A 10437-nucleotide genomic window follows, 5' to 3' on the forward strand; every position below is an offset into this window, starting at 1 on the left:
GTATGTGGTTGGGAATTCAGGATGGGGGATCGCATGTAGGGCTCGAGTGAGTCAGAAGGAAGATCTTGAGAACTGATAGTATGGGGTGCTTTCGCATTAGCAGTCAGTGGTGGAAAATGTTGTAAGACTACAGAGCAACTGTAGCATTCACCAGCAGTCAGTGGTGGAAAGTGTTGTAAGACTAAGGGGCAGCCGTAACATTCACTACTAGACGGTGATAGAAGGTGATGTAAGACTACGGACAAGCCGTAGCATTCCATAGTAGCTTCGTTGGCGGAGTTGGGGCGAGGCCCTTATCTCCTAGTGATCAGATAGGGATCAGGAATGGGTAGTGGATGAGAATGATAGGGAGTTTGCCTGTATAGCCCTAGAGAGGTGAGACCTTGGGAGAGGCCGCTCCAGGATATAGTTGGGTGAGACTCGTGGGCGAGGCCCGTATGAGAATAGCAGTATAGGTGAGACCTGAGAGCATGGTTGCTCGGTAGTATGGTTGGGTGAGACCCGTGGGCGAGGCCCGAGCGAGAATGGCTAGACAAGTAGGACTAGAGGGATAGAGGCGGGTGAGACCTGTGGGCAAGGCACGTGAGTTTTAGCAGCACAGGTGGGACCTGGTAGGGACCTTAGTGTCAAGATAGGGGATCGGGGATCCCAGGAATTGTAGTGCCTGTATGGCAGAATAGATTGAGCAGTTATAGGTGGTCGAAGTTTCTTCGAAAGTCGCTGGGAGCGACTAGTAGTTGTGTTGGGACAGCGATCGGTGGGAGCCGGTAATCCAGATATTGATAGGTTGGTAGGGACCAGGGTGGTCTCAATTCATCCGGAAGTCAGATGAGGAATAGTAGAATTTCCAGTCAGTAGCAGTGCGGGTATGCAGCGTGTGGTGGAATTCAGTTAGTTGATTGTAGGGTGCTCGACACGAAATTATAGTAGAAAGAAATGCCTAGTGGATACTAGCGATAATGACCCGAACTGGAGGTAGTGGGAGTAATGGAGTGGTGAAGATAGGATCTTCACAGTGACAGAGGAAATAGTTGGTTATGGAGCATTGCCATGGGGAGGCAAGGAAATCACGCAAGGAAAGAAGGGGTGAACCCCTATGGGTTCAGTGCAGTACTCGGTGAGTACCAGAAGGATTGTCGGTTGAGTAAGTTGTGTTTCCAGAATGTTCAGGGTCAGGGTTGACCCGAGATTATTATCCACAAGGATTAATGTTAGTCGGAATGACCGGACGAAAGACCAGCGAAGGTAGGCAGCTGGTGATGGATCATTTAGTGGGATAATGGAAGCAGATCGCATGCGGTGGGCCATACCAAACTTCGAGGATGAAGTTTAGTTTAAGTGGGGGAGAGTTGTAACACCCAAAGTCAGGAAGGCCAAGAAAGGAAAGGAAACCCTAATTTTAAGGGACGACTCGGCGAGTCCAAGGAGGAACTCGGAGAGTCCGAGCGGGATCCGGGTCGAGGAGTAAGTGACCGACTCGGCGAGTCGGCCAAGGAGACTCGGCGAGTCTGGTCTGTGCGAGGAAAACCCTAAATTCGAGACTTGGAGCCTATTTAAACGTCTCATTCTCTCCCCTAGGGTTCCTTTACTGCCTCTTTCACCCAGAACATCGAACCCTAAGCCCCATTGTTGCTCATTCAAGCTTCCAAGCCATTTTTTTAGTGATTTGAAGGAAGAAGAAGAAGGGGAATCATTGAAGCTTCAAGGATTGGCCTTAGATCTGAAGATTGGGGAAACATTCTGAGTTATTGAAGGTATTATGTCGTTTCCCTCCTTTAGATCTATTATGGTTGTGAGTTTGGTGGGCTTTTTAGCCATGATTAACTATCCATTTGAGTTAGAAGCCAGATCTGAAGTTGCTACTTCGGATCTAAGCATATTATGGTCTTGAGAAGCATAAAGTAGCTGTCCTAGAGTTGATTATGGAGCCTCTTTGCCTTAAACCCTAGTTTATGGTGTATTTTGCCTAGATCTCCTTCTCTACACGTAAAGTTTGCAACTTTACGTGAGGAATAGGCTTGGGAAGGGTAGATCTACAGTTTGGAGTCCATGCATGACTCAAAAGTCCTCTGCATGTATGAAGATCTGGATGGACTCGGCGAGTCCTTTGAGTAGACTCAGCGAGTAGGATGAAGATTTGGAGGAACTCGACGAGTGGGATGAACAACTCGTCGAGTCGTATGGAGTTGGGAAGGAACTCGGCGAGTCTGTTGAAGGTTGTCTTGGACTCGGCGAGTCAGGTCGCGAAACCCCAAACCCTTCGAGTTGAGACTCGAATCAGTGAGTCGAGTGGAGACTCGGTGAGTTGGACAGGCCAGGACTCGGAAATCGGTAGACTCGGCGAGTCATGGACTGACTCGGCGAGTCGAGTCGCGAATGGAAGGACTCTGAACATATAAACTCGGCGAGTCAGTAGGGTGACTCGGCGAGTAGGGTTGACCTGGAAGGTTGACTTTGACCAGGACCTCGAGGAGCGAGTGGAGCAGGAATTCAGAGAGTTGTCGGGCAGCGGCTAGTGGGATCATCAGCAAGTTCAGCCAGTGTAGGTGAGGTTCCCTTTGTTTGAATGGGTCTAAGGCCACAATGCCGGCCCATGTAGTTATGAGTAGAAGACCCGGGGTTAGCCCTAGGCACAGTATGCTAGTATGATATTCAGGACGAGGTCCAGTGGTAGCGGGCGGCTGCCCAAGGAATGGTTTATGTGATAGTTTATACTTGTTGTCTGCGTGATGCTTGTATGTGCCTGGTAGGGAGGTGAGTGTGGGCGAGGTCATGTAACTCACCAATAGCAGAGTGTGGATGGTGTTCCACATCTCATTAGCAGCAGATCAGGGGCGAGGCCCGAGTTAGGAAAAGAGTGAGTGTGGGTTGGGCCCGTATCTCACAATCAGTAGGAGCATGGACGGGGCTCCATGACTCATCAGTAGCAGGGCAGGGGCGAGGCCCAGGATAGGCGAGGCCTTAGGACAGGATCAGTTCATATGTGTTTAGCTTATGTGTTGTGATATGTTTATGTGTTATTATTTGTTGGCGGCCAAGGCCATGTGACAGGCGAGGCCTAAGCGAAACAGATCTGTATCCGAGCGGGGCTCGAAGCCAAGCGGGGCCTGGAGCGGCGGGGCCGTTGTAGCGGGCGAGGCCCGAGGTAGGGGACGAGACCCAGGATAGCTGGCGTGGCCCAGTATGTGCAGTATGTGGTTATGCATGGTATGTGGTAGGGTTGGGAACTCACTAAGCTTCGTGCTTACGGTTTTTAGTTTTGGTTTCAGGTACTTCCGGTAGCGGAGGGAAGAGCTCGAGGTGATCGCATGGCACACACCATAGATTAGACAGCATGGGAATGTTTACTTTGATAACGAACATGTATTTTGGAAATTAATACTCTGTTTATGTTTTGGATTGATGACTTTGCTTAAAGTAATGTTTTATTAAAAGAAATTTTTAGTCTTGAATTTAGGGACGTTACAAGTTGGTATCAAAGCCTTGGTTTGAGGGATTCAGACATACCCTCGGGTGTGTCTGAACTCAAACTTAGGGATTGGGATAAAAGTTTTCAAAATGAAAAGACAAGTTTTGTAAAAAGAGTTTTAGAAATGAAACAGTTTTCCAAAAAGCGGAAAGAATTCAGAAAGAAAAATTTTGATAAGAGACAAGGGTGTGGTGCATGCAATCAGCCGAGCTCAAGTAAGTACCCCAAAATACCCATACAAGTTTATGTTATGATTATCAGTTAATAGAACAGCATGCTAGATTAGGACTAAGGATCTAGGGATGATGCCTTATGTACCTATTATATGTGCTTTGAGCTGCATGATAGTGCTGATTAGACAGTAGTAGGATAGCATGTTTAGGTTATGCCTGAGTTTATGAGTTTGTGTGAGTCTATGAGTTTGTGTTGCATGCTAGTTCAGTTTCTTGCTATGTGAATATGATTGCTTCAATATGTTGTGGTTAGATTTTCCCTTGTCTGAATGCTGCTTGCTTTGTGCATTGTGGGATTCTGAGTGATGGGAGTTAGCCATTAGGTGAATACGTCACGTCACATGTGATCAGGGTTGAATAATCTCAGAGTGCTGGATTTGGCCCTATTGTGCAACTCTCGTTTGAGTCTAACCGTTGTAGGGACGAGTCTTTTACTCGAAGGATTATCTGAGCCTCGTCACATGTGATGGTATCCAGGTAATGGCTACTTGGCATCACAAGGATACCTTCAGCAGCTGAGGACTGGTTGAGTTGAGTCAGAGGTTTCCCTAGGGTAAGCCTAGGATGAGATAGTGCTGGGAGCAGTAGTAGTGGATAAGGGACCTGGTGGAGTCGAAGCAATTCCTGAGGAAAGTACGGATAGATGTGGAAGGTAGTATGGTCCCGTACTACTGAAAGCAAAGGATCCGTACTCGATTCGGGAAAGGCCGAGACTAGACTGGGAACCTGGTAGGGTGTGTTTGGTCGGGAAAGACCGAGACTAGACCGGGAACCTGGTAGGGTGTGTTTGGTCTCGCATCAGTGATCAGTATTCTGATAGTGGTTATGGTATATTTTCAGCATGGTGACGCTGCGAGAGAGACCAACGGGCGGATCAGGCGTCGGAGAGGCATCAGGCTCGGGTTCAGGGGCTGAGCAGCTCGAGGAGAGAATGAGGGAGTTGATATCTTCCGAGGTTACGCACAGTATTCTAGATCAGACTCCTGTGATCTTTGGCACGGTCAAGGAGGGTATATTGGAGATTTTAGATGAGAGGCTAGGAGCCTTCCGTACCGAGATGATGGCTTGGATGGGAGCGCATACCTTGACATTTCGAGAGTTCAGGGCTTGCAGGGCACCAGATTATCATGGGGCTAGGGACCCCATCGCTAGCAACTGATGGTTGGCTGATGTTGCCAACGCGTTCCGTACGAGCCGGTGTCCTAAGGAGGACAAGCTCAGACTCGCTTCCTGTCTTCTGAAGGACAGAGCGAGGGATTAGTGGGAGGAGATTGGTCATGCTTTGGGGGATGATGTCGCATTGGACGCGATGACTTGGAGCGATTTTTCAGCCAGGTTCAGGGTGGAGTTTTCGCCAATTATTGAGGTGCAGCAGTTGGCACGAAAGTTTTAGGATTTGACTCAGACCACTGAGACTGTGGCGGAGATCACCGCCAAGTTCAGGGAAAGGGATCTTCTTGTACCGCAGTATGTAGCGGATGAGGAGATGAAGAAGGCCCGTTATCACGAGATGTTGAGGGCTAACATAAGGGAGTTCATGAGCAGGTCCGGCTGTAAGACGCTGGAAGATATGATTTCCCAGGCCAGGGAGAGGGAAATTGATTTGGAGCAGATCCAGATGAGGTTCAGGTAGCCGCGAGTTCGGGCAAAAGGCCCAAGGGATCGGATTCGAGATCGAGGGATTATCAGGACCGCAGCCGATGCGGGAAGTGTGGTAGGGCGCACGGGGGCACGTGCAGGAGTGGTAGCGGCGGTGAGTCTGGCTGCTTCAAGTGCGGTCGGACTGCTCATTTTAACAGGGATTGTACTGCTACCACTACACGGGGATCAGACTTGATATGTTTTCACTGCAATCAGCGGGGCCACAAGAAGGCCCAGTGCCCCAGTTTGTTTTCAACAGGATGGGTGATGGCACCTGCCCCTGCAACTTTGAGGATCACAGAAGGCCGTCAGGGCCGTGCAGAGGCGCCTGCGGTAGGAGGCAGGGCTTTTCAGATGACTACCATGGAGACATGAGCAGCATCGGACGTTGCAGGTATGCGATTTTCGTTTTCAGTTCTTTTATTTGTGCATGATTATATTGTTATGGTTCTGCATCATTATCGGTATGAGCATTTTATTTTTGTGCGGCTTGATTGTGATCGAGTTTTATGCCATCTGCATACCTTGGATATTTGAATGGTAATTAGGGGATGTGCCCTATTGGGGGAGGTTGCTCAGGATGCAGTAACTGTAGCATGCTTGGGAGGGACTTGGTATGTCTCGCTAATTCGGAGTCGTGTGATTTTAGAAATGGATTGGTTAGACCCCTAGCTATGGTAAGCTTGGGGTTCCTCAGTAGGTTGTTTATGGAATGGTAGCGAGGATTGGGATTTCTCTTCGAGCATTGAGCAGCAAGGGTTAAGCAGGATCGAAGTGGGGGAGGATCCCCCGAGCGTGCAAAGGTAAGAGCACGCAGATCCAGAATCAGTGCGCGACCTCCGAGAAGGAAAAAGAAGTGGTACAGCATTGATGGATTGAGAAGTACAGGGTTGGGAGCTTGAGAAACTCTGCCCCTCAGCCAGTGCGTGTACTGGTGATGATTAGTATGTGGTTGGGAATTCAGGATGGGGGATCGCATGTAGGGCTCGAGTGAGTCAGAAGGAAGATCTTGAGAACTGATAGTATGGGGTGCTTTCGCATTAGCAGTCAGTGGTGGAAAATGTTGTAAGACTACAGAGCAACTGTAGCATTCACCAGCAGTCAGTGGTGGAAAGTGTTGTAAGACTAAGGGGCAGCCGTAACATTCACTACTAGACGGTGATAGAAGGTGATGTAAGACTACGGACAAGCCGTAGCATTCCATAGTAGCTTCGTTGGCGGAGTTGGGGCGAGGCCCTTATCTCCTAGTGATCAGATAGGGATCAGGAATGGGTAGTGGATGAGAATGATAGGGAGTTTGCCTGTATAGCCCTAGAGAGGTGAGACCTTGGGAGAGGCCGCTCCAGGATATAGTTGGGTGAGACTCGTGGGCGAGGCCCGTATGAGAATAGCAGTATAGGTGAGACCTGAGAGCATGGTTGCTCGGTAGTATGGTTGGGTGAGACCCGTGGGCGAGGCCCGAGCGAGAATGGCTAGACAAGTAGGACTAGAGGGATAGAGGCGGGTGAGACCTGTGGGCAAGGCACGTGAGTTTTAGCAGCACAGGTGGGACCTGGTAGGGACCTTAGTGTCAAGATAGGGGATCGGGGATCCCAGGAATTGTAGTGCCTGTATGGCAGAATAGATTGAGCAGTTATAGGTGGTCGAAGTTTCTTCGAAAGTCGCTGGGAGCGACTAGTAGTTGTGTTGGGACAGCGATCGGTGGGAGCCGGTAATCCAGATATTGATAGGTTGGTAGGGACCAGGGTGGTCTCAATTCATCCGGAAGTCAGATGAGGAATAGTAGAATTTCCAGTCAGTAGCAGTGCGGGTATGAAGCGTGTGGTGGAATTCAGTTAGTTGATTGTAGGGTGCTCGACACGAAATTATAGTAGAAAGAAATGCCTAGTGGATACTAGCGATAATGACCCGAACTGGAGGTAGTGGGAGTAATGGAGTGGTGAAGATAGGATCTTCACAGTGACAGAGGAAATAGTTGGTTATGGAGCATTGCCATGGGGAGGCAAGGAAATCACGCAAGGAAAGAAGGGGTGAACCCCTATGGGTTCAGTGCAGTACTCGGTGAGTACCAGAAGGATTGTCGGTTGAGTAAGTTGTGTTTCCAGAATGTTCAGGGTCAGGGTTGACCCGAGATTATTATCCACAAGGATTAATGTTAGTCGGAATGACCGGACGAAAGACCAGCGAAGGTAGGCAGCTGGTGATGGATCATTTAGTGGGATAATGGAAGCAGATCGCAGGCGGTGGGCCATACCAAACTTCGAGGATGAAGTTTAGTTTAAGTGGGGGAGAGTTGTAACACCCAAAGTCAGGAAGGCCAAGAAAGGAAAGGAAACCCTAATTTTAAGGGACGACTCGGCGAGTCCAAGGAGGAACTCGGAGAGTCCGAGCGGGATCCGGGTCGAGGAGTAAGTGACCGACTCGGCGAGTCGGCCAAGGAGACTCGGCGAGTCTGGTCTGTGCAAGGAAAACCCTAAATTCGAGACTTGGAGCCTATTTAAACGTCTCATTCTCTCCCCTAGGGTTCCTTTACCGCCTCTTTCACCCAGAACATCGAACCCTAAGCCCCATTGTTGCTCATTCAAGCTTCCAAGCCATTTTTTTAGTGATTTGAAGGAAGAAGAAGAAGGGGAATCATTGAAGCTTCAAGGATTGGCCTTAGATCTGAAGATTGGGGAAACATTCTGAGTTATTGAAGGTATTATGTCGTTTCCCTCCTTTAGATCTATTATGGTTGTGAGTTTGGGGGCTTTTTAGCCATGATTAACTATCCATTTGAGTTAGAAGCCAGATCTGAAGTTGCTACTTCGGATCTAAGCATATTATGGTCTTGAGAAGCATAAAGTAGCTGTCCTAGAGTTGATTATGGAGCCTCTTTGCCTTAAACCCTAGTTTATGGTGTATTTTGCCTAGATCTCCTTCTCTACACGTAAAGTTTGCAACTTTACGTGAGGAATAGGCTTGGGAAGGGTAGATCTACAGTTTGGAGTCCATGCATGACTCAAAAGTCCTCTGCATGTATGAAGATCTGGATGGACTCGGCGAGTCCTTTGAGTAGACTCAGCGAGTAGGATGAAGATTTGGAGGAACTCGACGAGTGGGATGAACAACTCGTCGAGTCGTATGGAGTTGGGAAGGAACTCGGCGAGTTAGAAGAACAACTCGGCGAGTCTGTTGAAGGTTGTCTTGGACTCGGCGAGTCTGTTCTTGGATTCGACGAGTCAGGTCGCGAAACCCCAAACCCTTTGAGTTGAGACTCGAATCAGTGAGTCGAGTGGAGACTCGGTGAGTTGGACAGGTCAGGACTCGGAAATCGGTAGACTCGGCGAGTCATGGACTAACTCGGCGAGTCGAGTCGCGAATGGAAGGACTCTGAACATATAAACTCGGCGAGTCAGTAGGGTGACTCGGCGAGTAGGGTTGACCTGGAAGGTTGACTTTGACCAGGACCTCGAGGAGCGAGTGGAGCAGGAATTCAGAGAGTTGTCGGGCAGCGGCTAGTGGGATCATCAGCAAGTTTAGCCAGTGTAGGTGATGTTCCCTTTGTTTGAATGGGTCTAAGGCCACAATGCCGGCCCATGTAGTTATGAGTAGAAGACCCGGGGTTAGCCCTAGGCACAGTATGCTAGTATGATATTCAGGACGAGGTCCAGTGGTAGCGGGCAGGTGCCCCAGGAATGGTTTATGTGATAGTTTATACTTGTTGTCTGTGTGATGCTTGTATGTGCCTGGTAGGGAGGTGAGTGTGGGCGAGGTCATGTAACTCACCAATAGCAGAGTGTGGATGGTGTTCCACATCTCATTAGCAGCAAATCAGGGGCGAGGCACGAGTTAGGAAAAGAGTGAGTGTGGGCTGGGCCCGTATCTCACAATCAGTAGGAGCATGGACGGGGTTCCATGACTCATCAGTAGCAGGGCAGGGGTGAGGCCCAGGATAGGCGAGGCCTTAGGACAGAATCAGTTCGTATGTGCTTAGCTTATGTGTTGTGATATGTTTATGTGTTATTATTTGTTGGCGGCCGACGCCCTGTGACAGGCGAGGCCTAATCGAAACAGATCTGTATCCGAGCGGGGCTTGAAGCCAGGCGGGGCCGTTGTAGCGGGCGAGGCCTGAGGTAGGGGCGAGACCCAGGATAGCGGGCGTGGCCCAGTATGTGCAGTATGTGGTTATGCATGGTATGTGGTAGGGTGGGGAACTCACTAAGCTTCGTGCTTACGGTTTTTAGTTTTGGTTTCAGGTACTTCCGGTAGCGGAGGGAAGAGCTCGGGGTGATCGCATGGCACACACCATAGATTAGACAGTCTGGGAATGTTTACTCTGATAACGAACATGTATTTTGGAAATTAATACTCTGTTTATGTTTTGGATTGATGACTTTGCTTAAAGTAATGTTTTATTAAAAGAAATTTGTAGTCTCGAATTTTGGGACGTTACAAGTTGGTATCAGAGCCTTGGTTTGAGGGATTCGGACATACCCTCGGGTGTGTCTGAACTCAAACTAAGGGATTGGGATAAAAGTTTTCAAAATGAAAAGACAAGTTTTGTAAAAAGAGTTTTAGAAATGAAACAGTTTGCCGAAAAGCGAAAAGAATTCAGAAAGAAATTTTTTTTGATAAGAGACAAGGGTGTGGTGCATGCAATCAGCCGAGCTCAAGTAAGTACCCCAAAATACCCATGAAACAAGGACAACGTCTTGCGAAATGGTGACCATGGTTTCTCCATCTTCCTTGCTTGAATTCTGACTAGTTTTAGGCTACTATCGTGAAACTGTCAACAATAAATCTTTTTGTTTCCATAACAATTACAATGGTCGCACTTAGGGATGATCATAGGCGAGTACTCGCCTAATTTGACCGAAACTAGAACCACAGTTCTTTTAAAGTAGGAACGAGAACCAAAATAGTCTAGGGGTTCTTAAAGATTTGGAACCATTTTCGAAACTCTTGTTACATTATTTTGTTTTGTTTAGTCTAAACCAATTGCAGGTGAGCCAAGTGGTGGTTCTAGTGAACAAATTTCATAAACATCTATCTATGTAACCGAATGTGACAATCTAAAAATTTCCATTAGTTTTAACACGAAATTAAGTACGT

Source organism: Lactuca sativa, chromosome 6 (genome assembly GCF_002870075.4).
Source record: "Lactuca sativa cultivar Salinas chromosome 6, Lsat_Salinas_v11, whole genome shotgun sequence".
In the NCBI taxonomy this organism is placed as follows: Eukaryota; Viridiplantae; Streptophyta; class Magnoliopsida; order Asterales; family Asteraceae; genus Lactuca; species Lactuca sativa.